The sequence below is a fragment of the Halichoerus grypus genome, chromosome 1, assembly GCF_964656455.1.
Source record: "Halichoerus grypus chromosome 1, mHalGry1.hap1.1, whole genome shotgun sequence".
In the NCBI taxonomy this organism is placed as follows: domain Eukaryota; kingdom Metazoa; phylum Chordata; class Mammalia; order Carnivora; family Phocidae; genus Halichoerus; species Halichoerus grypus.
The window spans coordinates 34756776-34770649 of record NC_135712.1 but is presented as its reverse complement, the minus strand read 5'-3'; positions in this window follow the sequence as shown (position 1 = coordinate 34770649).

Below are 13874 nucleotides of genomic sequence, written 5' to 3'. Positions count from 1 at the left end.
ATCTATTTCCTTCCCTATTTTCAACTTGTTTGATCAAGGAGAGAGACCAGGCTGAGAGACATGGCTGTAATAGGGTCATACTGAGAAGAGCTGGTTTATTTCTTGATTTCTCTTTGTCATACTGAGTCATGCAACATGCTAGAAATTTTTTTCTTTCTAAGTGTGTTATTTATGTGTCCTTACTATTTTGTCCAATAAGTCCTTTTTTTAGTTTTGACCATATTTATGCCTTGATAATAATACCCTGTTTTGTGTCACTTTTATTTTCCCCCATTTTTTGCCTTATCCCTTAATTTTTTTGCATTTATAACTAGTTCCTACCCACATCACAGTGAAAACAATTCTTTGACACCAAACGTCATACTGGAGACTCCTGCCTACTACCAACCCTCACATCTCCCAAACACAAAGTGGGCTATAATGGTATTCACCTTCCTTGTATTTCTCTCTTTAGCAGGGAAAAGAGGGAGGGGGCTTAGGTAGAGATATTTAAAAAAAATGAAATCTTCCACATATTTATAATAAGGATCCTCATGCCATTAAGCCAAGGCCATACTTATACAGAATTGCTTAATCATCCTTACAACTCAGTGAAAGAGCTATAGTTCATTCTACTGTCTATCTCTACTCTGCCTTAGGTGATTTCATCAAGACATGGGACATAATTAAGCTCTTTAATCTGGTATCTCCCAAATTTCTACCTCCAGCCCTTATCTCTCTGCTTAATTCCCAACTATATAATCAACTGCCTACTTAACATTTCTGTTTTGATTCCTCATACACATCAAAACTAATCTAAGTAGTCCAAAGGGTTGTGTAGTCCTGGTGAGTTCCCTAATCTTCTGAGTCTTGGTTTTCTAATCTACAAATTGGGAAGAATGCTATCTGCTTTAAATTGTTGATGTTGGTATGAAATGAGCTCATGAACATAAAATATCCAGGACTGTATAGGAATTGGCACATAATACTCAGGGACTCTTAATGTCTTTCCTCCCTTGTTACTCTCTTACTCCTTCCATTCACTCCCAGATCATTCCATTTCCCTGTCCCTACCTTTTGCACCCATCTTATTTCCTGGTTCCTGGTTCTCTCATTCACAAGGAACTGTACAACCACCTCTGTGTCCCAGGTAATAATGATGCTACTCATCCTCCTACTTACTTTATCACCCACAAAACCTCACCAGCAGCTGTGTGCAAAAGAAGCAAATAAAAGAGTAGATAAACAACAATTGGTTTTTTTAAGAACTGTTTTTTTCTGTTTTATTTGACATTACTTTTGTATCCTTTTGAATATAAATATATTTTGCTGTATATATAACACTGATGGTTATAACTGCTTGAGATTTCAGCACTTTCCAGTTACAGCAGAACAAAACTGCAGAACATTAGTTTCTACTTTGAAAGATGCATATGTTAATTACTGTAACTGCCTAATCTACATATTCCAATATATTATGTGGCTAATCCATGACTGGGCTTTTCTACATTACTCTGAGAAATTGGGAATTGGCTATTCTTAAATAAATGTCAAAACTATAGTTGAACAAAATGAAATTATTTATCCTAAACATAAATTCATCCTTGCCGAATACAGAGATAATGAGCACTAATCATAAACTCTAGCATTGTAACAAAGCAGCTTAAAACCCTTTTAGGATTTCTTCTCAAAAACATCACTCTTTCACTAAAAAGTGAGTAAAGTTTTACCAACAAAGAAACTCTCTAGACAAGTGGAACTGCTGTCTGCAGCTATGCTTGCCAAGTGAAGAAAAGATAATGCCCAAGACATGCAAATCCAAGCTTGTTGGGTGAAGAATAGATTTTAAATGTGTTTCCAAAAACATTCATTACAAAACAGTCAGGTTTACCTTTTTGAATTGTTAGTTACTAAGTCATATAAAAAGTTCATATTCTGAAGATTTTTCAGCTTGCTGTGAGCAAAATACTGTGTGTCAATTCACATTTGACACACTAAAATACTTTTAAAAATATTCTGAATTGGCCTTTTAAAAACAATTCAGGCATTCAACTTTATGTATTCACCTCTATTCCTACTTAAATATGAACATGTGGAAAAGAAGTTCACCAGGGGATAGATAATATGCAGCAATTTGAAGCAAGGAAACATGACTTGACATCTTGTCTGGTTGACAGAAAACCAAATAATAGACAGCTCACAATAGCAAAAACTGATGCTAGAACTGTTTCAGAGGATTATGTCCTGAAAGCATAAGTAACCCTTTGAATTAATTTCTAAGACTAGCTGCAGCAACCCAAGCTTATGCTTCACATCCAATAGAGACTAGAAGAAAAAATAATCACTTTTATATCCTTTCATGAGCCATAATCTCCATAATGGATATATGGGAGTACTGGCCTCTAAGAGATAAAATGTCTCCCAGACTTGCTTTAACATTCTGAGCTTGTCGGGCGCCTGGGTGGCTCAGTTGGTTAAGCGACTGCCTTCGGCTCAGGTCATGATCCTGGAGTCCCTGGATCGAGTCCCGCATCAGGCTCCCTGCTCGGCAGGGAGTCTGCTTCTCCCTCTGACCCTCCCCCCTCTCATGTGTTTGCTCTCTCATTCTCTCTCTCTCAAATAAATAAAAAAAATCTTTAAAAAAAAAAAAAAAAAAAAAAACATTCTGAGCTTGTAATGTCTTTAGTCCCAGTTTGCCTTGCTAAGAGTGGGGTATCTGCAGTGCTCTTTCCTGAGTAGTCAGTATGTGTTTATTCCCTAGCCCAGTCAGACGCTTTGTCCTACATATCCATGTAAGGCAAAGCAACTAGAGAATGGTGGAGGGATCTCACAAGTAGTGTGCATATATTCTAACTGTACAGGAATTTAAATTCAGAGGATATTTGAGCTAATAAAGTTAATTTGTTCATTATATGGATATTAATAAGGAGAATCTATGTTCAGTGTCCTGAGTCTTCAAAGGTAAATGAAACTCATTCTCTTTTCCTACAGCAAAGGTTTATCCAGTGGGACAGTTATCTAAAAAGATGGCTCAGCACATTCCTTTTTAGGTGCTTTAACTCTCAGAAAATATTTCTTTATCATCTAGCAGTAATTTGCAGTAATCTTTCCAACTGCAGTAATCTTCCTCCCCATTATTTTTATCTCTTCTAATATTACTCTATGGAGAAGACAATAAGAAGTTTATTTCTTGTACTTGAAACCCTTTCAACTATTTGAAAATTATTATTATGTCATGCTTATACATTTTTAATTTTGTTTGGGGTTTTTTTTGTTGTTTTTTAAGATTTTATTTATTTATTTGACAGAGAGAGACACAGAGAGAGGGAACACAAGCAGAGGGACAGGGAGAAGCAGGCTTCCCACTGAGCAGGTAGCCCGATGCAGGGCTCAATCCCAGGACCCTGGTATCATGACCTGAGCCGAAGGCAGAGGCTTAACAACTTGTTTTTGTTTTTTAATGCTGAAATTCCCCAATTTGCAGTAATCATTTCCATTTTTCAAATGCCTTTCGGACCCCTTACTATCCTGATTGTACCTCTGGATTCTTCTGATGTATCACCCTCTTCTTTGGGGGTATGCAGAATCGAAAGCAGTGTTCCATGTGTGTTCCAGTCCAACAGTAGAGCCATTATCCTGAATTTGTTATCTACAGTCATATTTCTTTTAATGTGACCTATAAGAACAATAACTTTTGAATAGCTTTGTGATACTTGAACTCCCACTGTGTCTTTGACTAATGAAAATTCTTGCAAACAAGAATATGCCTAAATCTCCTGTTGAGGACATCAGCAAAATGGCAGCAAAGGAATTTCTAGTGTTTGTCCCCACCTACCACCCCGCAACATCAATTTGAGCAATGATTTGTGCATGAAAATACCCTCAAAAGAGCTAAGGATTCCAGGTGATGGATTGTTGCACCTGAGCAAAGCACAGAAATAAGAAAAGACACCTTGAGGAGGGTAGGAAAGATGCAATCACATTACCGCCTTCACTTTCTTCAAAGCCTGGGCAACCCAACAGAGAGACACCTTTCTTGTGAGAGAAGGGGAGTGAAGCAAGTGCCCTGACTTCTCCACAAACCCTAGACCTGAGCTGCACCAACACCAGGCCAATTCTTATGGACTTAAGTGGCTTGCTATAGGCTCCTACAAACCCAGATACAAAGCTTATTCCAGTGCCTGCTGGCTACAGTGGCCCCAGTTGGCTTTCATGGCCCCAGGCTATCAGCAGGCTCCCACAAATCTAGCCCTCTGCTCATCCAGGTGCCAGTCAGTTCCTACAGCCACATAGCTCCAGGATCCTGACAGATTCCAATAATCCAGGGCTCCAGGCAGGCACCCACAAACCCAGGTTCCTGGCCAGGCCCACCACCAGGCCTATTATCACAGACCCAGGCTTTCAACCCACCCCAGCACCAGGGCAGTTCCCACAGTCCCAGGCCCACATCTCATCCCACTGCCAGACTAGTCCCTGCAAACCTAAACTCCAGACCAGACCTGCAAAACCAGGTTTGCAGCCCACTCCAACTCTAGGCCAGTCTCCACAGTCCCAGCCTCAAGACTAGTTCCCAAAGATTCGGGCTCCTGTTCTGCCCCAGTGCCAAACTAACCTCCTGGTAGGACTCCAAGGCCCCAAGTTATAGGCTGACCAACTCACAACTTCACCCTCAAGGCTCACCTTACCACCAGGCTGGCCTCTGTGGACCCAGCCTGTAGGCCAGCTCCTGCAAAATCAGATTCCTACCTCATCGAAAATGGCCCCCATGGAACCAAACACCAGGCCCATCCCAGAGTTTCCCAGCACCTATTTGGTCCATGTGAACCCAGGATCCAGATCTGTACATGCAACCCAGTTCCCAGGCCCATCACTATAGACTCAATTACAGGCCCACCCCGTGAACCCAGGCTCTAGGCCCAACCCTGCAGATACAGGCAACAGGCTGATAGCCATGTACCCAAGCATCAGGCCTGCCCACTTGCTGACCAAGGCACCAGACCTGCCTACTCAAAGACTTCAGCAACAAACCTGCTTACAGACAGAACTAGATGGTCCACCCAGAATCTCTGAATAGGTTGACCTATAAACAGCTTTGCCTGCTGAAGTCAGTCTATAAAGACTGGAAGAGGTCCCTACTTCCTCAAGAGTGTAGACATCAATATAAGGCCACAAGGATCATAAATAATCAAAAAAATAACACCACGAGAAGAAACTAACAAAATTCGACTGACTGATCTTAAAGAAATGAAGATTGATAAGCTACCTGACAAAGAATTCAGGATAATCGTGTTAAAGAAATCCAGTGAATTCATATATACATATATACATATAACCATAACTAGACAACTAAATGAAATTAGGAAAACATGAACAAAATGATAATTTCAACAAAGAAACAGAAACCAATAATAATAATAGCAATAATAATAAATCAGAAATTCCAGAGTTGAAGACTACAATGACTGAAATGAAGAATTTAATAGAGAGCTTCAACAACAGACAGACTCAACTAGGCAGAAGTAGGAATTAGTAAACTTGCAGACAGGTAAGTTGAAATCATCCAGTCAGAAAAGCAAAAAGAAAAAAAGAATGAAAGAGTGAAGAAAGCCTATGTGAATAATGGGATACCATTAAAGGAAAAAAAAAAAAAATCTAGGTATAATTAGAGTCCCAGAAGGAGAAGAAAGAAAGAGGCAGAAAGATTATTTTAAAGAAATAATAGCTGAGAACTTCCCAATGAATTTGGACATCCGAGGTCAAGAAGCTAATAAGTCATCCCAAAATTTCAACCCAAAATGATCTCCAAAACACATTATATTACAACTATTTGAAATCAAAGACATAGAGAAAATTTTAAAAGCAGCAAGAGAAAAAAAAAAATCATACAAATGAGGGAACCTCTATAAGGCCATCTACATATTTCTCAGCAGAAACCTTACAAATCAGAAAAGGGTGGGATGATATAATCAAAGTCCTGAAATTTAAAAACAAACAAACAAAAAAAGCCTGTTAAATAAGAATAATTTACCCAGCAAGCTTGTCTTCCAGACAAGGAGGAAAAGAAAGAAAAAGACTTTCACCAAACAAACAAAAGCTGAGGAAATTTATCACCACTCGAACGGCATCACAAGAAATGCTAAAAGGAGTTCTTCAAGTTGAAATAAAAGGATCTTAGTTAGTAACATGAAAATATAAAACATACTAGTAAAGGTAATCATATAGTCAAAGTTGAAACACTCTAATACTATAATATGATGGTGTGCTAATCACTTAACTCTAGTATAATAGTTTATTTTTTTAAGATTTTATTTATTTTTTTGACAGAGAGAGTGAGAGAGCACAAGCAGAGGGAGCAGTGGAGGGAGAGAGTCCTGGGATCATGACTGAGCCAAAGGCAGGCATTTAACCATCTGAGCCACCCAGGCGCCCCCAGTATAACAGTTTTTTAAAAGAGAAAAATTTTAAAAATAACTACAGCTACAAAAATTTGTTAATGGATGCACAATAAAAAAGAGGTAATTGTGACATCAAAAACATAAAATATGGGGACAATAAAAGAAGAGTTTTTATATGAGATCAAAGTTAAGTTGTTATCAGCTTAAAATAGATTATCAAATGTACAAGATATTTTATGTAAGCCTCAGAGTAACCACAAAGCAAAAACCTACAGTAGATATGAAAAACATAAAAAGAATGGAATCAAAGTATACTACTACAGAAAATCATCAATTCACAAAGGAAGACAGCAAAAGAGGAAGAAAGAAACAAAGGAACCACAAAATAGAAATCAATAAGATGGCATTAGTAACTTCTTACCTATCAATAATTACTTTAAATATAGATAAAATTTTCTAAGCAAAAGGCATAGAATTGTTGAATAAATTAAAAAACAAGACCCAACTATATGCTGCCTGAACTTTAACTTAACTATAGAGAACAAACTGTTGGTTACCAGAAGGGACGTGGTGGGGGGATGGATTAAATAGGTGATGAGAATTAGGGAGTGCACTTGTGATGAGCACCAGGTATTATATGTAAGTGTTGAATCACAAATTGTACACCAAGAAAAAAGAAAGAAAGAAAGAAAGAAAGAGAAAGAAAGAAAGAGAAAGAAAGAAAGAGAGAAAGAAAGAAAGAAAGAAAGAAAGAAAGAAAGAAAGAAAGAAAGAAAGAAAAAAAAAAAGAAAAGAAAAAAAGAAAAAAAGGAAGAGACAAAGATCATTATGTAAGGATAAAGGGGTCAATTCATCAAGAAGATATAACTATGAATACATATATACCCAACACTGAAGCATTTAAATAAGTTAAGAAAATACTAATAATTCTGAAGGGAGAAATAGACAACAGTATAATAATAATAGCAGACATCAATACCCCACTTTCAACAATGGATAGGTCATACAGACAGAAAATAAATAAGGAAACATTGAATATGAACTATACTTAGACCAAGTGGACCTAAAAAACATGTACAGCCTATTCCACCTAACAGCAGCAAAATATACATTCCTCTCAAGTACACATGAAACATTCTCCAGGATAGATCATATGTTAGGTCACCAAACTAGCCTTAGCAATTGTTAGGAAGATTGAAATCATATCAAGCATCTTTTCAAACAACAATGGTATAAAACTAGAAATCAGTAACAGGAGGAAAACTGGAAAAATTCACATAGGTATGGAAATTAACATACTCTTGAACAACCAATGTGTTAAAGAAGAAATCAAAAAGAACATCAAAAAATATCTTGAAACAAATGAAATGGAAGCATAGCATACCAAAACATAAGGGATTCAGCAAAAACAGTTCTAAGAGGGAAGTATATAATGATAAGTGCTTGCATTAAGAAAAAATAAAGATCACAAATAAACAGCATAACCTCAAGGAATACAAAAAGAAAAATACACTAAGCCCAAAGATATCAGGAGAACAGAAATAACAAAGGTCAGAGCAGAAATAAATGGAATAGGGACCAGAAAAACAATAGAAAATATCATAAAACTAAAAGCTGTTTGTGTTTTTTTTTTTTTTTTTTAATGTAAGCTCTATGCCCAACATGGGGCTTGAACTCATGACCCCAGGATCATTAATTGCAAGCTCTACAGACTGAGCCAGCCAGGCATCCCCCCTCAAAAAAACCTGGTTTTTGAAAAGATAAACATAACTGACAAAACTTCAGACAGATTAACTTAAAGAGAGAAGGCTCAAATAAATAAAATTAGGTATGAAAGAGGAAAAATTACAACTGATACCACAGAAATAAAAAGAATTGGGGCACCTGGGTGGCTCAGTTGGTTAATTGACCGACTCTTGATTTCAGCTCAGGTCATGATCTCAGGGTCATGACATCAAGCCCTGCATAGGACACTGCACTGTGTATGGAGCCTGCTTAAGATTCTCTCTCTCTCCCTCTGCCCCTCCCCCCACTCACGCACCCTCTCTTTCTTTAGAAAGAAAGAAAGTTAAAAGAATCATAAGAGACTATTACTTTAAAGAATGATATGCCAACAATTGGATAACCTATAAGAAATGGATAAATTCCTTAGAAACATACAACCTACCAAGACTGAATCATGAAGGAATAGAAAATCTGAAAAGACCAATGACAAATAAGTAGAATTGTAACAGTAATCAAAAACCTCCTAATAAAGAAAACCCTAGGATTTGGCGGTTTCACTGGTAAATTCTATCAAACATTTACAGGAGAATTAATATCAGTCATTTTCAAACTCTTCCAAAAATTGAAGAGGAGAGAATATTTTCATACTCATATCAGCATTACCCTGATACCAAAGACAGATAAAGACACTGTATATTTTAAAAATTACAGGCCAATATCCCTGATGAATATAGATACAAAATCTCTCAAGAAAATACTGGCAAAGCAAATTCAGCATTATGTTTAAAAAGGATAATACACCATGATCAGGGTTTATCCCTGAGGTGCAAGGATAGTTCAACATATACAAATCAATAAATGTGAAATACCACATTACAGAATAAAAGATTTAAAACATCATATAATTATCTCAATCGATTCAGAAAAAGCTTTTGACAAAATTCAATATCCATTCATTATAAAAACTCTCAACAGCCTGGGGATAGAGGAAACTTACCTCAACATAACAAAGGTCATATATGGCAAACCCATACCTAACATCATATTCAATGGTGAAAGTTAGAAAACCTTCCCTCGAAGATCAGAAACAAAGCAAGGATGCCCAGTCTCACCACTCCTATTGAGCATAATACTGTAAGACCCAGTTAGAGCAGTTCGCCAAGAAAAAGAAACAAATGTCATCTAAATCTGAAAATAACAAATAAAATTGTCTCTGTCTTGCAGATGATAGGATCTTATATACAGAAAATCCTAACGACTCCTCCAAAAAACAGTTAGCACTAATCGCTAAATAGAGTACAGTTGCAAATACAAAATCAACGTACAAAAATCAGTTGTGTTTCTATACACTAACAACAAAGTATCTGAAAAAGAAATGAAGAAAACAATTCTATTTACAATGACATCAAAAACAATATAGTACCTAGGAATAAATTTAACCAAGGAGGTGAAGATCTATACACTGAAAATTAAAAACTTTCATGACAGAAATTGAAGATAGAAATAAATGGAAAGATATCCCATGTTAATGGATTAGAAGAATGAAATTGTTAAAATTTCTATACTACCTGAAATCATCTATAAATTCTATGCAATCCCTATCAAAATCCCAATGGCATTTTTCACGGAAATAAAAAAAGCAATCCTAAGATTTGTCTGGAACAACAAAGACCAAGAATAGCCAATGCAATCACAAGAAAGAAGAACAAAACTGAAGGCATCACAAGCTATATTCAAACTACAAATAATACATTATATGTTAAAAAAAAAAGATACAATGAAGGGAGAAATGAAGGGGGGGAAATCAGTGGGGGAGACAAACCATTGGAGACTATGGACTCTGAGAAACAAACTGAGGGTTCTAGAGGGGAGGAGGTGGGGGGATGGGTTAGCCTGGTGATGGGTGTTAAAAAGAGCATGTACTGAATGGAGCACTGGGTATTATACGCAAACAATGAATCATGGAACACTACATCAAAAACTAATGATGTAACGTATGGTGACTAACATAACATAATAAAATTTAAAAAGAAAAAAATCACTGTTCAAAGAAAAAAAAAACTACATTTCAAACTATATTACAAAGCTATAGTAATCAAAATAGTATGGGAGTGCCATAAAAACAAACACATCTCCCAATAGAACAGAATAGAGAGCCCAGAAATAATCCCACACGTCTACAGTCAACTAATATTTGATAAGGGAACTAAGAATATTCAGTGGGGAAAGGAGAGTTTATTTAATACATGGTGTTGGGAAAATAAGATATACACTTGCAAAATAATAAAATTGAATCTCTATCTTATACCATTCACAAAAATTAACTCAAAAGGAATTGAAGACTTACACGTAAGACCCAAAACTGCAAAACTACTAGAATAAAACATAGGGAAAAATTCCTTGACATTGGTCTTGGAACAATGTTTTTAGATGTGACAGCCAACGTGCAAGCAACAAAAGCAAAAATAAACAGGTGGGAATATATCAAACTGAAAAAGCTTCTGCACAGAAGAAGAAACAATCAGCAAATTGAAAAGGCAACCTACACACTGGAAGAAATATTTGCAAAACATCTAGCTTAAAAAAAAATCAAATAACACAATAGCAAAAAATAAATAATTAAGTAAACAATCCGATTTAAAAAATGGCCAGAGGACCAAATAGACATTTTTCCAAAGAAACATGCAAATAGTCAATAGGTACATGAAAAGATGCTAAACATCACTAACTCATCAGGGAAAGGCAATTCGAAACCACAATGATATATAATACTACAAATACAAATAATACTAAAATTTGTATGGAACCACAAAGGATCCCAAATAGTCAAAGCAATTTTGAGAAAGAAGAGCAAAGCTGGAGGTATCACAATCCCAGATTTTAAGATATACTACAAAGCTGTAGTAATCAAAACAGTATGGTACTGGCACAGAAATAGACACACGGATCAATAGGACAGAATAGAGAGACCAGAAATAAACTCATGCTTATATGGTCAATTAATCTATAACAAAGGAGGCAAGAATATGCAATGGGAAGAGACAGTCTTTTCAACAAATGGGGCTAAAAACTAGACAGCTAAATGCAAAAGAATGAATCAGGACCACTTGCTTACACCATATACAAAAATAAACTCGAAATAGGTTAAAGACCAAAATGTGAGACCTGAAGCCATAAAACTCCTAGAAGAAAACATAGGCAATCATTTATTTGATATTGGCCTTAGCAACATTTTTCTAGATATATCTCCGGAGGCAAGAGAAACAAAAGCAAAAATAAACTATAGGACTACACCAAAATAAAGCTTTTGCACAGTGAAGGAAGCCATCAATAAAACAAAACAAAACAAAACAAAAAGGCAATACTCTGAATAGAAGAAAATATTTGCCAATGATATATCCATTAAGGGGTTAATATCCAAAACATAGAAAACTGATACAGTTCAACACCAAAATAATCATACTAATAATCCAATTAAAAATGAGTAGAAAACCTGAATAGACATTTTTCCAAAGAAGATATACAGATAGCCAACAACACATGAGGAGATGCTCAACATCACTAATCATCAAAGAAATGTAAATCACTGGGTGATAAGCATTAAGAAGGGCATGTGATGTGATAAGCACTGGGTGTTATACCAAATGATGAATTATAGAACACTACATCTGAAACTAATGATGAACTATATCTTGCTTAATTGAATTTAATAAAAAATAAATTAATTAAATTTTTAAAAATGTAAATCAAAACCACAGTGCAATACCACCTTACACCTGTCAAAATGGGTAGAATCAAAAAGACAAGAAATAACTAGTGTTGATGAGAATATGGAGGAAAAAAGAACTCTCATGCACTATTGGGTGGAAATGCAAGCTGGTGCAACCACTGGAGAAATAATTTGGAGGTTCCTCAAAAAATTAAAAATAGAATTACCATATCTAGTAATTTCACTACTGGATATTTATCCAAAGAAAACAAAACACTGATTCGAAAAGATATATGCACTCTTATGGTTATCACAGTATTACTTACAATAGCCAAGATATGGAAACAACCCGTGTCCATTGATAGATGAATGGACATATATAATGGAATATTACTCAGCCATAAGAAAGAATGAAATCTTGTCATTTGCAACAACATGGATGGACCTAGAGTGTATCATGCTAAGTGAAATAAGGCAGACAGGTGAAGACAACTACCATATGATTTCACTCAGATGTGGAATTTAAGAAACAAATCAAACAAAAAGAAAAAAAGAGACAAATAAGAAAAAAGACCCTTAAACACAGAAAATAAAATTGTGGTTGACAGAGGAGAGGTGGGTAGAGGGTGGGTAAAATAGATAAAGGGGATTAAGTACACTTATCATTATGAGCACTGAGTAATGTATAGAATTGTTCACTGATTATACTGTACACCTGAAACTAATATGTTATTAATTATACTCCAATTTTAAAAAGAACCAGATGATTGTTTAAAAAAAACACCAAAATAATCTTGTGTTTAAAAAAAACACCAAACAGGGTTACATGTTTAGTGAAATAATGTTCTGTTGTCATGTGTAAGTCTTATGAAAAATCATAACATCTGTTTTTTTAACATTTCCCCTGTGCCTAATTGGTGTTATTTCATTTAATAAATTATGGATGACCATATTATAGGGGATTCTAAAATGGTTCAGATCTGTCCTCAAGAAGCTAGTCTAGTGAGAAGGAAAGATAAGTTCACAAATATTTCCAGCACAAGAATTTGTGTTCAAGGAGCGCCTGGGTGGCTCACTCATTAAGCGTCTGCCTTCAGCTCAGGTCTTGATCTCAGGGTCCTAGGATCAAGCCCCACATCGGGCTCCCTGCTCCGTGGGAAGTCTGTTTCTCCCTCTCCCACTCCCCCTGCTTGTGTTCCCTCTCTCACTGTCTCTCTCTGCCAAATAAATAAATAAAATCTTAAAAAAAAAAAAAAGAATTTATGTTCAAGATATTATATAAAAGGGGAAAAAACTAAGCAGAGTTATACGGAATCAGAAAAATGAAACACAATGAGATATTACCTCACACCTGTTAGAATGGCTATCATCAAAAAGAAAAAAGACAACAAGTGTTGGTGAGGCTGTGGTGAAAAAAACAAAAAAACAAAAAACAAAAAAAAACCCTTGTGCACTATTGGCGAGAATGTAAATTGATACAACCACTATGGAAAACAGTATGGAGTTCCTAAAAAATCTATAAATAGAACTACCATATATATGATCCAGTAATCCCACTTCTGTGTATTTATCTACAGGAAATGAAATAGGAAATCAAAGCTATATCTGCACTGTCCTGTTCATTGTAGCATTATTCACAATAGCCAAGACATGATCTAAGTGTTCAATGAGGGATAAATGGATAAAGAAAATTTAACATTATGCTAAGTGAAATAAGTCAGACATAGAAAGACAAATACTGTATGTTCTTATTTATAAGTGGGAACTAAAATGCCAAATTCATAGAGAGTAGAATGTGGTTGCCTGTTGTTGGAGGGGTGGGGAGAAAGGGGAGACATTGATCATGAATATAAATTTCTAGCAATAAGATGGATATAGTTTGGGTATCTAATGTGACTATAATTAACAATACTGTATTTATTATATACTTGAAAACTGCTAAGAGAATAAATCTTAAATTTACCATAAAAAATTATGTCACTACAAAAAAAGTATAATTATGTAAAGCAATGTAGTTAACTAGTCTTATTGTGATAATCATTTCATGATATATACATATATCAAAT